This window comes from Galeopterus variegatus, unplaced genomic scaffold, assembly GCF_000696425.1.
Source record: "Galeopterus variegatus unplaced genomic scaffold, G_variegatus-3.0.2 Scaffold3, whole genome shotgun sequence".
In the NCBI taxonomy this organism is placed as follows: Eukaryota; Metazoa; Chordata; class Mammalia; order Dermoptera; family Cynocephalidae; genus Galeopterus; species Galeopterus variegatus.
In genome coordinates, this window is record NW_007726114.1 from 663904 (window position 1) to 679962 (window position 16059).

Consider the following 16059-nt stretch of genomic DNA (forward strand, 5'->3'; position numbering starts at 1 on the left):
GATTGTTATATCAGCAGGAACCAGGCCCTCCTGGGACAGAAAGAGGCCCCTCCACTCCTCACCCCTCTCCCAGGAGCCTCTTGGCTGCTTTGGAGGCCTCAGTGACTGCACCCATGCCCTCTGTCCTCCCATTTTACAGGTCAAGAAACTGAGGCACAGAGGAAACTGAGTTGGCATGGGGGCACAGACTCCAAATGGTTGGGCTGGGATCTGAACTCAGGCTTTCTACCTCTCAGCTCTGGGAGGGGGGATACAGGGTCAATTCAGCACAGGAATAAGGAGAAAAGGGCAATTGATGATGGAGGAGGGTCACCTTTCTCACCTGGTCATGCCAGGGCCCTGGAAAGCCCTCACAGTCTCTCCTGAGGGTTTGATCAAGAGCGAAACCTTCTACATATCAGCACCTACTCTGTGCCAAGCACCTAACAGGCTTTACCTCATTTCCTCCTCGCCACACCCATACAATATTGTCCCTATTTTTCAAAGGAAGAAACTGAGGCACAGAGAGCTTCAGTAACTACACATTGAGGAAGAGGCAGGGCAGGGTGCAAATCCAGGCATCCAATTCCAGAAGGATGCCCCTTTGCATGCCCCAGTGAGAACATCGCCAACCAAGAAAATCGGGCATAACCATCCAAGCAAAAAGTGTTTAAGTAGCAGGAAAAGAAAACACTAAACTCCAAAACATTCTGAATTAGTGGACACAAAATTCTTAAAGATGCACAAAAGATTTCAAGATGCACTATATGGCATGAAAATTGCCAGTGAATGAAAAACCAGGGCTTGGGAAGATGCGCTCCTGACCAAGTTGTCACTTCCAGCCAAATTCACCCGGAGCCCAGAGCTGAAAGACAAGAGGTGACAGCACAGGAGGTGTCCTGTGCATGGCACAGCGGAGCAGCAGCGTAGGGCCCTGCCCTGGCCCCTTCCTGGGCCTTCCCTAGCCGAGGGTGCTAGTCCCCTCCCCGATTGCCCCTTCTTGACAAAGGGTTGGGGGAAGCGCACGGACAGCCTCGTAGGTTCCTGCTGGCTGTGATGCTGCTTATGATTCTGCGACAAACTCTGAGAACATTATGCTAAGTGAAAGAAGCCAGACACAAAAGACCACATATGCATGATTCCATTTATATGGAATATCCAGAGTAGGTAACTTCGTAGAGAGAGAAAGTAGATTCGTGATTGCCTAGGGCTACCCAGTGAGGGGACAAGAGGGAGTGACAAACATGGGATGTGTGGTTTCTTTGGGGGGTAATGAAATGCTCAAAGACGGACCGTGGTGATGGATACACAACTCTGTGGCTATACTAAAAGCCATTGAAGTGTATGCTTTTTTATTTTTATTTTTTGTCTTTTTTCCATGTCCGGCAACGGATCACAACCCTCAGTGTCGCCCCCGTACCGGACCGGGACCGGCAACGGGATCGCAGCCCTCGGCGTTGCTTCCGCGCCTCGCTCAGCCAGTGAGCGGGAACCGGTCTGCATGTGGGATCCGAACCCTCGGCGGGAGCGCCACCGCGCTTCCCAAGCAGCACACTATAGCAGTGTGCCACCGGGCCGGCCCTGAAGTGTATGCTTTAAGTGCGTGAATTGTATGTTATATGAATTATATCTCAATAAAGCTGTTAAAAAAAATCCAACAATTGTAAGAAAAAACAGATTCTGCGACTCTCCAACAGGCAGCCATCCTCTGGAAGCCTGTGGTCCTTGTGGGGTTCTTCTGCTGCCACCTAGGAAACCAGGGAGTACTTTCCGGAAAAGTCCCTGCTCTCCCACAGACCCTCTATCCTACAGGTCTTTGTATTTCACACTCACCTCCTCCAGGAAGCCCTCCCTGACTCCCCGCCTAGGCCAGGCTCCCCATTACTGGCTCCTGGGGCTCCCTCGGCTTCTCCTTGCCACTGATCATGATGATATGAGGTAATCACTTCTGCTATCATTGGTTAGCGCTGCCTCCTCTATCAGACTGGGAGCTCCATGAGGACAGGGTCCACCTTCAGCTTGTTCATCACTGTCAGCAGTGGGTGCTCCAGAAATGTTTGCTGATTGAATGAATGAATCAAAATTCCAAACCCTAGGATGCACACTTGGCTTCTGGTCCCGGCTCCACTACCTTCCAGACGAGTGATCCTGGCAAGTCATATAACTGCCACGGGTCTCAATACCCATCTCAGATGGTAGCCCAGTATTAAAAGGGATAAGGGGCGTGGAAAGTTCTTTATGGCGTGGCTCCTCCCACAGCTGCCCCATCGCAGTTGATGGAGCCCCGTCCTTCCAGCCACTCAGGCCCAAGCACTGGGGCCATCCTTGAAGCCTGTCTCTCCCTCACCTCCCACACCCAAGCCATCTGCAGCTCCACCGGCTCCACCGGCACAATACGTCAGGAAGCTGACCTGCACTGCTGCCCCTGCTGTGGACTGAGCCACCGTTATCTCTTGCCTGGATTATTTGTGTTCTCTGTGATCTCTTGCTTCTCTCCCTGCTCCCGGCACAGAAACCAGAGGAATCAGGTTAGGACTCAAGTCAGATCCTGCCCCTCCTCAGCTCTAACCGTCCATGGACTCCCTTCACCCCAAGTAAAAGCTGACAGCCCTATGGATGCCACAGGTGGCCCCCCCTTAACTCTCCACGTGTTCCCTTGGCCCCAGCTACCCTGGCCTTCACGTGGAAGTATACCAGGCACACTCCTGCCTCAGGGCCTTTGCACTGGCTCTTCCTCTGCCTGGAATGCTGGTCGCCCAGATGTCCATGAGCCTTACCCCTCACTTCCTTCAGAATCTTTGCTGAGGGCCGGCCTCATCAATGAGAGGCAGTTTAGTGCACAGAACCTCACTTCCTTCAGAATCTTTGCTGAGGGCCGGCCTCATCAATGAGAGGCAGTTTAGTGCAGTGGTGAGAACTCTTAAGAGCATGGACTCAAGGTAAAAGTCCAGGCTCTGCCAGTTATGTAGCTGAATGACCTTGGGCAAGTTTGTTAACCTCTCTGTGACTCAGTTACTTATCTCTAAAATGGGGGTAGTCACAGCACCTTCCACAAAGGTCCTTGTGAGGCTCAAATGAATTCACTGAGTGCAACCTACATGTCTGCTGATGTTACTACTCCCTAGCCCCTCCACTGCACACTTCCAGGGACTGTCCCTCCTGCTGTATTGTTCTCCTTGGCCCATATCACTATGAAACAGGATATGTCATTGAGAAATGTGTCCTGATCATTGCCTGCCCCTCCCACTAGACTGTCCGCCCACGGGGCAGAGTTTTGTTAGTTCGGTTCATTGCCACACATCACACCCAACACGTGGAGGTGCTCAGTGAATACTACATCTAACAAATACTTTCAATGCTTAATAGATATTTATTGACCTATTGTAATAAGCTCTGAGTTTCCTCTCCTTCACTGTCACAGACCGGGAGGCCAGCTCTACCAGCCGCCTTGTGGATACCCCACACTCCATGTGTCCAGGGCCCAGCTTGTGACCTTCCCTGGAGACCTTGCTCTCTCCCAGCATCATCTAACCTGGTCACCCTCTTTGGCAACTAAGACGCAAGGAGTCTCCCATGCCCCTTCCTCCTTCTCTCTCATCCTCCCATAAGTAAAACCCAAGACCATGTCCCATTTTTTTAAAACCTCCTACACATCTCTCAAATCCCCTCTTCTTTATCCCCAGTGTCGCCCCTGTCCGGGCCACCATCTCTTGTTCAGACCAGTGCACCAGCTTCCTCCCCGGGTGCCCTACCACCTCCACTGGTCCATCTTCTGTGCAACAGCCAGAAGGATCTTTTCAAAACACAAGTGGAAAAAATGAAAGTCTCTGCAAGATTGAAAAGTCAAAATCCTTGTTGAGTCAAAAACCAAACCAAAAGAATTTGATTTAGGTCTCCTCAAATAATGAAGGGCTTCCTGAAGCTTGCCACCCAGGCCCAGTAAAATGGTACTTGTACAAAAATTTAATTTACAAAAGTGATTTACACAGCACCTTTTACTTTGATAAATATTTGTGGAGTTGAATTGAAATGGAAAAGTAGTTTTTAAAAATAGCACTTATGGAGTTCCCTCGTGCTCTGGGGGCTGTTCATACCCCCACATCTTATTTCTCCTCACACCAAGCCCCCCACCCCCGGTTGCTCTGACACTCTTGGTTTGTCCTCTGGCCCCAAGACACTGGAGCTTCTTTGTCCTAGTCCTTCCCACCTAATGCCCACTGCCCGGGTGGTGACTCCATTGGCCTCCATGACTTTAATTGCCATCCACGCTGACCTCCCAAGTCTCTCTGTGCAGCACGACCTTGCCCCTGAACCCGAGGCTCATCTCCCCAACTGCCTCCCGGACCTTCCCTTCATAGGGCCCTCACACCCCACGTCCAAAATGAACCTGATCATCTTCTCCCCTAAACCCACTCCTCCCTGATGACACCATGATCCAACCAAATCTCCAACCCAGAACCTTGAACGTCACCCTGGACCCCTCCCTGCTCCTCAACCTTCCCCAAGCCCTGCTGCTTCTGCCCCCGAGATGTCTCTCAAACCATTGCTCCTCTCTGTGCCCACCGGCCTGTGTTCAGCTGAGGCCCCCTCTGCCCTCAGGGCACTGCAGCACAAGCTGCCCAGCCACCACCCACCATTTATATGCCTGCCCCTTGACTCACCCTCTGTCCACTCCACCCACCCCTCCAGCTACTCATCATCCACCCACCCATCCACCATCCATAATTTGCCAAGCCCTCCAATGCTCCAAGGGAGACATTGTGACATGAAAATGACTTACAGCCCATCCTTGGCCTCAAGATACTCACACCAGAACTGGGTCTCAATGGGTGAGCAGGAATCTACAGAGGCTGGGAGTGGGGATGGCATCTACATGGAGGGATAGACAAGGACACAGACATAGGAAGGAGACACTTGGGCTGTCTGGGGAACTTGACCAGGCAGGTACGGAGTGACGGAGATGAAGGTGGGAGGGCCAACTGAGGCTGGCTCCACAGAGGCCTGTGGACCAGGTAAGGAGTTTGAACTTTATCCCAAGCACACACTCTGGGGCTAGACAGCCTGGGGTCAGATCCCAGTTCTCTCATCTCAAGGGTATGTGACCTTGGACAAATGACCTCAATGTTTCCTGTCTGCAAAGTGGGAATAATAATATACCTATTAAGAGGACACATGCATTATATCTCTCAGGACACTGCCTGGTATCTAGAAAATGCTCAATGAATACGGCCACTATGATTGCTCATAGGACTATTAATATTCTCCAGCAAGCTATAAAGTAGACAGTAGAGTTTTACATAGAGAAGGCACATGCTGGCCTTGACTGCAAAGCCTCTCCTCAGCAGCCGGTGGCTCTGGAGTGAGCTTTATTGCCCCTGCCCAGGGTTCAGTAGCTGGACCCTCCTCCCAGCTCCACCACCTCCAGCCCTGCCCTCATCTACCACCTGCCCCAAGGCAGTCACACCCACAGGCCACTGCTCCAGAGCAGCCCCAGTGCCTGGTGAGCTCCCAGCATGCCTTGCCCTAGTGCTGAGAAGCTTGGGCAGCTGCTCCAAGCTCCAAGGCCCTGGGAGGCTTCCTCTCTGACAGCCTTCTGATACCAGCTGCCTGTCCAGTCTCTCACGGCTCCGGGAACACCGTCTTGTTAGTAACAGCAGGCCCTTCTACACTGTGCCAGCTGAGAAGCCCCCTACATAGCTTTCCACTCTAACCTCACAGGCTGTCTGGCCACCCGTTCTGCAGATGAGGACTCTGGGCCTCAGGCTGCACAGCAATAAGTGGCTTGAGCAGGAATTCAAACTCAGGCTGGTCAGACTCCAGAGCCCCAGCTCTCTACCCTGCAGCTCAGAAGCCCCCTACCCAAATGATCAGGGCCTAAGATAAGGCATGGATGGGAAGGCCTCAGGCTGCACAGCAATAAGTGGCTTGAGCAGGAATTCAAACTCAGGCTGGTCAGACTCCAGAGCCCCAGCTCTCTCCCCTGCAGCTCAGAAGCCCCCTACCCAAATGATCAGGGCCTAAGATAAGGCATGGATGGGAATTTCCAAGGTACTGAGGATGATGGAAATCTCTAATCTGCACTGTCCAGTATGGCAGCCACCAGTCACATGTGGCTATTCAACACCAGAAATGTGACCAGTGCAACTAAGAACTGAATTTTTAATTTAAAGTTCAATGCCACATGTGGCTCAGGGCTACCCTACTAGACAGCACAGGGCCAGGCAGCTTTCAGCATTCTCAACCCCAGCCTGCACTTCCAGGATACTCACTTTTTGAGTTACAACTCACAAAGTCATTTTATTAGAAAGATTTCTACCTCAAACCACCCAGCCCCTGCTTTTATAAACTGAGGCTACCCAGCACCCTCGAGTTAACTGTTTATTTACAACTCAAGGTCACTCAAGAAATAGTTGCCAAACTCCTGCTCTGGGCCAAGTACCACACCAGATGGTGGAGACAGGAGCCAACATGCTTGTCCCTGCCCTCAAGGAGCTCAGAGTCTAATAGGAGAAGAGACACATCATACCTTAGGGCCCACAACAGAGCATACAGGTGCAGGGACAAGGTTTATACATGGTCTGGGGAGCCCCAAGGACAGGGTGACTGACTCAGCTGGAGGAGTCAGAGAAGGCTACATAGAGGTGGGGTCGTTGACATAATGTTAGTGCACTTCACAGTTTGCACTTCCACATCCACTGTCTCATCTGAGCCCCACGATACCCTGTGGAGAAGGTTGGGCCTGGACTGGTTTCTAGTTTTCTGTGCACTGGGTTCACATCAGCACACACTTCTAGAATTAGTGGTGAGTGCTGGCACAGCCCTAAAACCTGGGACGTGGAAGCCAAGACCTGCATGGCGAGGGAGAGCAGGGGGCTCGTACTCCCAGCCTAATGCTCCCCTGAATCCTCCACAGTTGCTTCTTGGGAAGGTTCACTCAGGACCTAGCTAGCTGGGCCCAACTTTGTCTTCAGTCAAGGACTTGAAAATCAGATGGTCCCTAAATCCTCCAAAGGGCCAGTATTGTAAAGCCCTAAACTTTCCGGCACCTCTGATGGGATCCAAAAGCTCCCTCACCAGCAGTCTGGTCTCCTCTTGGTGGCTGACTTCTGGAGGCCGTGGAAGATCTTCATTTTAATGACATTTCCCTGTAACACCTTCATTTCTATTCCACACTCTCAGGGCCTGCCACAGTGGCCGCTCTCTCCTGCCCTACTTTTCTTTTTCTCTGCCAACTGTTCTCCAAGCTCACGATTGGTTCATTTTGCCCATCTTGTGAGGTAATTCTCCACACTTCCTAAAGGTGCTCTCAACTGGGGGTCTTTGGTCATTTGCAGCCCAGGCAGTTCCAGTCCTTCCATCCCACCTTGTTAACACCAAGCCCAGACAGTCCACAGCCATCCCCTCCCTCCCTTGTTCAAAGAGTCCTCTGATTCCTCACAGTGGCTTTGGAGCAAAAGTCAAGGAACTCTGTGCACTGCAGACAAACACTTCTTCAGCCCCTACTCTGTGCATGGCTCCAAGCTGGGGACAAGGAGACAAATTAGTCAGTGTCCCCTGGAGCATCCAAGGTGATGAAGATGGCAGATATGTAAACAGACATCACAGTCCAGGGTGAGCAGGGCTGTCCTGGAAGGAAGCCCCTGGCCCATGGAAGCCCCGACCCAGCATAGGGGGATTACAGAAATATCAAAAAGGAGGTGAGTGAGGTTTGGGCAGGGCCGTGGAAGATACATAGGAGTCCATTAGGTGAGCAAAGCGGGGAAGGGCATCACGGGCAGAAGAAACAGCTGGTATAAAGGCCAGAAAGAGGGACACAGCATGCCGTGTCTGCGGGCCTTTGAGGAATTCTGCAGAAGTGGGGGGCTGGTCTGTATGTTCTGGGGAAGGAGGAGAGGAGGAAGAGGGGGAGACAGGGCTGGAGACGCAAGTGAAGGCTTAATTGCAAGGGTCCTGCAGTGCCAGTCCAGGAAGTGTGGCCTTTACCCTGGGAGCAGAGGTGAGCCCAAGGGCTTAGTCAAGTTTGTGTGGGAGAAAGATCACCAGCAGCTGTGTGGTGCAGGCTAGAGGTGGACAGTGTGATCCAGGCAAGAGCTAACAGTGGGTCTACCTAGGGCTGGGGCACTAAGGCTAGGGGACAGCAGACCAATTCAGGAGACATTTAGACTACAGAAATCAGACTTGGTGCTGATTCGATGTGGAGGTGATGCCGAGGGAGGAGTCAGCCAGGTTTCTGTCCTGAGACTGGGGGTGTATATTGAATACTAAGCTTTTGGCTGTAACAGGGGCCAGCAAACATTTTTTTTTCCCCTAGGGAAGAATTTATTTTATTTAAAAAAATTGTGTATTGGAATATAATTGATTATATGTATTTGTGGGATACAGATTTGAATATCAACACCTGTGTACAATATGTGATACTCAAATCAGGATAACTAGTATATTCATCATTACAATATGCAGTTATTTTTTTTGTTTATGGGCCAACTTCTCACTAACCTCTCCCATCTCTCCCCCTTTCCCACTCGTAGTAGCCACAGTTCAGTTTTCTCCTTTTGAAAAGCAAACTTTTTCTTAAAGGGCCCATGGTAAACATTTTAGGCTTTCAGGCCATATGGCACTCTAAAACAGCCACAGGCAATAAGCAAAAATCCTTTTTACAAAAACAGGCTTCCTGTTGGCCACAGTTTTCTGACCCCTGTGCTATAAATAGCAACAACAAAACCATCTCAAGTTGGCTTTAACCATAAAGTGAATTGATTGATCCATAACTGAAAAAGTCTGGAACTGTGGTGGACTTCAGGCACGGTTCAATCAGGATTCCAGCTTCTCAGTCCTGTCCTCCTCCTTGTGTCATTACAAGACCGGCTTCCATCAAGCATACAGAATGGCTGTTCCAGACAAAGTGTGCCACCAAGGACAGGAGAAAGGCCTGCTATTCCAGCCCAGGTTCTGAGAGTCACTCTGACTGGACTGCCTTTTCTCACATGCCCATCCAGGAACCGATCAATCATTGTGCTTGGCAGATGGAGCATACCCATTGGCTAGCCGGGGTCATGAGCTCTATACCCTGATTGGCTAGCTGGGGTCATGAGCTCTATACCCTGATTGGCTAGCTGGGGTTATGAGCTCTATCCCTAAGGGAGGGGGCGGGGTCAGTTTCTCTAGAATCACATGGGTCCCCAACGAAAATCAAGGGCTGGTGGGACCAAGAAAGGGAGATTATGCAAGAGAAATGAAAACATATATCTCCACAAAGACTTGCATATGCACGTTCATAGCAGTATTATTCATAATGGCCCCAAACTGGAAACAATCAAATGTCCATCAACCAGCAAACAGATTAAAAAAGTGTTATATACATAAAATGAAATATTAGTCAGCACTAAAAACAAATGAAGCACTGATACATGCAACAACACAGATGAACATGCTGAGTGAAGGAAGCTAGACACAAGGACTACATATCGTATGTTTCCATTTATACGACCTTTCTGGAAAAGGCAAAACTGTAGAGACAGAAAGCAGAGCAGTGGTTGCCTGGGGCCTGGGATGGCAGTGGGGATGCAAATGGACAAAGGAATTTTGAATTGTGTTAGCGGTTGCAACTTTTAATAAATTTGATGATTTATTAAAACTCATCAAAATGAATGCTTAAGCATGGTGCTGGTAACACCAAGGTCATGGTTTTGGATCTCTGTATCAGCCAGTCACACACACACGCACACAAAGAAAGGAAAGGAAAAAAATGTATACTTAAAATAGGTGAATTTTATGGCATATTAACTACACTTCCATATTTTTATTTTTTATTTTTATTTTTATTTTTATTTTTATTTTTTTTTTGGTCTTTTTTTTTTTTCCGTGTCCGGCAATGGATTGCAACCCTCAGTGTTGCCCCCGTACCGGACCAAAAGGCTGGTGGGACGGGGCGTAGCCAGGGGATGCTGGGGCACAGCCTAGGGTCCACTTCAGAGGATGATGGTGCCACTGACTAGTCAAGGGACAGAGTGGCAGGGGAGGCCTGCAGGTAAGTGCAGAGGTCACTCTGGGCATCCTGAGCATGAGGCACTTCTGGGACATCGGAGATGCCTTCCAGGAGAGCTCCAGGAAAAGGTCAGGGATGGAGCTTGGGGTCGGGGACTGTAGGTGTTCAGAGGAACACTGAAGCTCTGGAGTTGAAAAATTCCCCAGAGACAGTGTGGCCTGAGAAGAGAAGCAGGCAGGGACAGAACTCTGTGCTTCCTGCTGCCAACCCCACTTCCACTGCTGGCATCAGGTTTTGTGCTCCACAGTTGTCAAGGGGCAGTGGGGGAAGGACAGCAGGTTATTGAGGCGGCTGACCTGGATGCCAAACTCACTTCTGCCACTCACTTGCTGCTTCCATATTTTTAAAAAGGCTGGTGGGACGGGGCGTAGCCAGGGGATGCTGGGGCACAGCCTAGGGTCCACTTCAGAGGACGATGGTGCCACTGACTAGTCAAGGGACAGAGTGGCAGGGGAGGCCTGCAGGTAAGTGCAGANGATGGTGCCACTGACTAGTCAAGGGACAGAGTGGCAGGGGAGGCCTGCAGGTAAGTGCAGAGGTCACTCTGGGCATCCTGAGCATGAGGCACTTCTGGGACATCGGAGATGCCTTCCAGGAGAGCTCCAGGAAAAGGTCAGGGATGGAGCTTGGGGTCGGGGACTGTAGGTGTTCAGAGGAACACTGAAGCTCTGGAGTTGAAAAATTCCCCAGAGACAGTGTGGCCTGAGAAGAGAAGCAGGCAGGGACAGAACTCTGTGCTTCCTGCTGCCAACCCCACTTCCACTGCTGGCATCAGGTTTTGTGCTCCACAGTTGTCAAGGGGCAGTGGGGGAAGGACAGCAGGTTATTGAGGCGGCTGACCTGGATGCCAAACTCACTTCTGCCACTCACTTGCTGGGTGACCTTAGGTGAGCCTCTCAACCTCTCTGAGTCAGCAAGATAGATGTACTGATGACAACCTGCCAGGGCTGTGGGGAAGAGCAAACTGGACATTCCATGTAGAACTGGGTCAACAGGAAGCCCTTGGCAGGTCCCAGTCTCATGCCCCCTGGGCTGAGCCAGCTATCAGAGGCTGTTCCACCCTGGTGCCTTTGCTGGCTTTCCCTCTGCCCAACCCCTAAATGTCTCTGTTTCTGAGTTCTGAATGGCAAAGTGGGGGACCCAGGTTCAAGCCCCAGCTCTGCGCCAGCTCCCGTGACCAGGGCAAGTCACTCTCCCACACAAGGCATCAGCTTCCCCAGCTGTACAATGGGCTCTTGGTCTCTCTATGGATGCCCCTTGCTAAGTTCTGTAATGAGGTGTTTATAGGACATGCTTCTGTTCTTTACCGTGGAAACCAAAAAAAGTCCCCAAATGGGTCAGCAGCAGAAAAAAGGCCACAGGGCTGCGGAGAGGGCAGAAGGGGCCTCCTCTCTTGTGTCCAAGAAATAAAGCCCAGCCCAGCCCAGATGCTGACTCAGCCACTTTACAGGGACAGAGGCCCAGCTGAGGTCACCCACCGTGAGTCACCCACTGTGACTCCTGTCTGAGCTGCCCCCCTCAGTCATCTCAGTGAGACCCGCCATGGGGCAGTGTGGGGGTATGGGGTGTGTGTGGGGGGGAGATGTCTTCCTTCCTCTGAGCCATGGCTGCCCTGTCTGCAAGCCCCTCCAGGAATGTGGCTCTGTGGGTCCAGCTTTCTCCCCACCCCCAGCTCTGAGCTCATCAGGACCCCTGCCCACCCCTTTCCCCACCTTCCATGGCTCCTGGAGCCTCCACAGGCTGCCCCAGCATTTCCATGGGAGATGCCTAAAGGACAACCCATCAGAGTCAGAATCAAAGTCAAGATCTGCAAAAAGGAATCGGAGGCCCAGAGAGGGCAAGTGCCTGAGCAAGGTCATACAGCCGACATGGTGGGGGTGGGGGCCAGTGCAGACCCTGGGCCTCCTGACTAGCCAGCTCTTTTCTGTGGCTCCCCCAGTAGATTTTTTGACTGCCAAGGTTTCATTCTCTTTTACTCAGACCCACATCTAGATTTTCAGTTCACAAGACACACTTCACTGCCTGAGGTGGCCATGAGGGCCCCAGCTCAGCCCCCTCTCCACCAACACTCACTCCCTGGTGATTCATCCTCCTCACTGACATGTGCAGCCCAGGCCTCCCCCTGGAACTCCAGACTGCTCCATTCGGCACTGCGCACTTGACCTCTCCCCTTGGACATCTAAGACATATCAGACAATTTCCACCATCTTTGATCTTCCCTGGCCCCGCTCCTCCTGCAGTTCTCCCCATCCCATCCGATGGCGACTCCAGCTTTTTCTTTTTTTCTTTTTTTTGTCTTTTTTCGTGTCCGGCAATGGATCGCAACCCTCAGTGTCGCACCCGTACCGGACCAGGACCGGCAACGGGATCGCAATCCTCGGTGTCGTGCCCGCACCTCGCTCAGCCAGTGAGCGGGAACCGGTCTGTATGTGGGATCCGAACCCTCGGCGGGAGCGCCGCCATGCTCCCAAGCAGCACACTGTAGCAGTGTGCCACTGGGCCGCCCCCCAGCTTTTTCTAAGACCCCAAACCTCAGAGTCTTTCTGGACTCTGCCCTCTCCCCCACATTCAATCCACCAGGAGATCCTGCTGCCCCACCTTCAGAGCATCTCCACAATCCCACCACCCCCACGACCTCCACCTCTGCCACCCGGTCCCAGCAGCCATCACCTCCCCATGGCCTCTCCACCTCCCTTCTTGCTCCCTTCGTCTTGGTCTCCACATAGCAGCCAGTGGGTCCATTAAGACAAAGTCTCTGCTCACGGCCTCAGTGGATCCTGTGTCAGAGTGGAAGCCAAAGGCCTTGCCTTGGCTTGCAGGGTCCAGCATTGTCCAGCCACCACGTGCCCTCTGACCTCCCCTCCCTCCACTTCCCCAATGCACTTTCCTTTCCCCACTCTGGCTTCCCAGCCACTCTTCAGTCACAACCTGCTCCCACCCCAGGCCCTTTGCACTGGCTGTTTCCACTTCCAGGAGCACCTTCCCTGGATATCCATACAGCTCCCTCCCTCCATTTCCTTGAAGCTTCTGTCAAATGTCACCTTCTCAAAGAGGCTTTCCTGGACCCAGACCCAGACCACTCTATCTAATCCTGCCCTCACTTTATGTCACTTTGCCCTACTTTATTTTGCCTTTTAGCATTTATTGCCACCTGATATTGCAGTACATCACGCCTACTGGTTGGTTTAGATGAGCCCATCCCTAAAGGAAGCTCCAGGAGGGAAGACGGTGTCTCTTGCTGTTTCTGCAGTGTCCAGCACAGTGACTGGGACATAGTAGGTGCTCAATAAATATCTGTTGAGAAAATGAAAGAATAAGACCTAGCACCCACCCTTCAGTCTTGTAGGGGGTGCACCATTTACAAAGTACTAACAATATGCCAGGTCCTGCCATCTACAAAGACACATGAAGATAACAATTTGAACCGTGGCAGCAGCAGCTGGTGCTATTCTCTCCATGCCAGGCAAGTGGGTCCCAGAACAACTCTGTGAACAGCCTCTTTTATTATCCCCATTTTACAGAGGAGAAACCAGAAGCTCCAAGAGGTAAAGTGACTTGCTGAAGGTCAGGCGGCCAGCACACATGAGGGCTGGGATTAATGCTTAGATCTGTTTGGGCCCACAGACACCCCCGCCCCAACAATCCAGCTGCCCTGACCTTCAGGATTCCAAAGGAAGGGCTCATGGTGCTGCCAAGTGATAGGCAGGGTGGGGTCACTCTGGTGGCAGGGACAGTCCTCCCCTCACCGACTCACAAGCAGCCTCTGGGGGCAGCAGAAGCCTCACCAGACCAAAGGGGAAGGAATCAGGCAGTGAGGGACTGTGTCCCTTCCGGCATCTGCAAAGGGGAGATTGAGTCAAGCTGGTTTGCACCCCTCAGCACACATCACCTCCCTGCCATCTGCTGTGGGACACACTTAGTAATCACCTACTCTGTGCAGAGGCCTGTGCTGATGATTGTTGGAACAAAGGGATGTCACTACTAGTCCCCTCCCCACCTGCTGGCCTGATACAGCGGGCAAGCCCTTGTCACCCATCATATCATCTGATTCTCCCCACAGAAATGTAAAGTGAGTACGATCAAGCCCATTTTACAGACCAGGAAAGTGAGGCACATGTTTTTATTAAGCACCTGCAAATCTAAATATCTAAGGAAGGTGAATTCTGAGTCTCAGGAGAGTCAGGATGGGGTGGGTGCTGGGGAGGTGGAAGGGGTGCTCCCCAGGGCAAGAAGGATGGATGAGGTCACAGGAGGCACTGTGCTGCCCCAGCGGGGGGCAAATGCTCTCACCATGGCCTAGGCACTTGGCTCCACCTCCCCCTCCCCCTGAGATACTCACCTGTTGCCTCATTTGTGCCCCATGTCCATGAGGGGACTGTCTCTCCAGCATACATGGAGAAACTGGTTCCAAGATGGGGATGGGGCTAGCCAGGCCTAAGGTCAAGCTGAGTGAGGGGGACAGACCAGGCTTGGCACGTGCCAGCCTCCTGCCTCCCTGTGCAGGTCTCTTTCCCATCCCCATGGCACCTCCTCCAGAGACATGGCAGGTGAAATGAAGCAGCCAACCGGGACCCACAGGCTGAAAATGGGGCAACTTTGCAACGCTGGTGCATTCACTCACTTGGGAGCCCATGGGGATGAGGGGCTGGCGTAGCACAGCTGTGCCCAGTGGGGCTGCTCCTCCAGGGCAGGCAAGTGGGGCTGGGGTGGGGAGGACGAAGTGTGGGGAAGGCAGCCCTGTGCCTGGGATGCTGCTGTCCTGGAAATACCTTGGAGAATTTAGTTGCCCAATAAAGAGCTAATATTTATTGATGAGATGATTGTATACTTTATCACCCAAACCGGTATACTACTAAGATTGAAAGGGAAGCTGTCAGTAATTACTGCAGAACTGTCCTGGGCAAATCATGACATGTGGGCACATTATTTACTGAACACCTACTATGTGCCAGGATGAATGCTGAACACTTTAAATCCACCATCCCTTTTTACCCTCACAATGACCCATGAAAAAGTACTGCAGCTGCCCTGGCCTCCTTGCCGTCCCTCTGTCACTCCAGGCATGCTCCTGCCTCAGGGCCTTTGCACTTGCCGTTCCCTTGGCTTGGAGCCCCTTTCCCACTAATGGCTTGCTTCTTATTTCATTCAAAATATCCCCTTTTCAGACCACTACATCTGAAATCCTTATCACTCTCTAGCCTTGATCTGTTTATCATAATACTTTTCACCACTTGACATTATTTATTTGTTTAGTGTCTGTTTCCCCTTCTAGAAAGTAAGCTCCATGAGAGCAAGGACTTTGCCTATTTTGTTCACAGCTGTCCCAGCACTCAAAAGGGTAGCCATCATTCATAGTAAGCATTTAATAAATATTTGCTGGATGAATGAATGGAGAGTAATGATTTCCAGTCAGATAGGGAAATGAAGTACGGCAGGCATTGCTAATTGTCCTCCAGTATCTCTTCTGTCCTTCAGAAACTGAACTGAATTTTGGCTCTTGGCCATCCAGAATAAAATCAACATTTCCCTGCCTCCTCTGCAGATAGGTGTGGCCACGTGACCATGTTCTTGGTAGAAAAATATCAACATAAGTCATATGTGCAATTTCTAGAGTCAACTTCAGAGGTCATATATCCAACTTCCATTGGCTGGAATGTGGATGTGATGGCTGGAGCTGGAGCAGTCATGATGAATCATGAAGTAAAACTCCATTATATGGAACACACAGTAACAAGATAAAAGGAATCTAGGTTTCCAACGATCATGGAGCCACTAATCACACAGTAACAAGATAAAAGGAATCTAGGTTTCCAACGATCATGGAGCCACTAATCCGGCCCTGAATCATGTGGAAGAGGACTAAATTTCCATCCTGCTTGAGCCACTGTTTTTTGGGGTTTTCTATCACTTGGAGCCAGAGTCCCACAGTTTTTCTGTGAAAGTACCAAGATTCAAACCCTGGCCATCAAGTCTGTGTGAGAAGGGACCATGTCTGTCTCATTCTTCACAGCATCCCAGGCCCAGCACAGGGACTG

At 51.3% G+C, this 16059-nt stretch overlaps 1 protein-coding gene across 1 annotated transcript in view; it reads right to left on the bottom strand.

Moving 5' to 3' along the window:
* Positions 1-16059, bottom strand: part of DLGAP4 (discs, large (Drosophila) homolog-associated protein 4) — a 212668-nt gene that overhangs the window by 155179 nt on the left and 41430 nt on the right. The gene's annotated exons all lie outside the window — the stretch shown is intronic.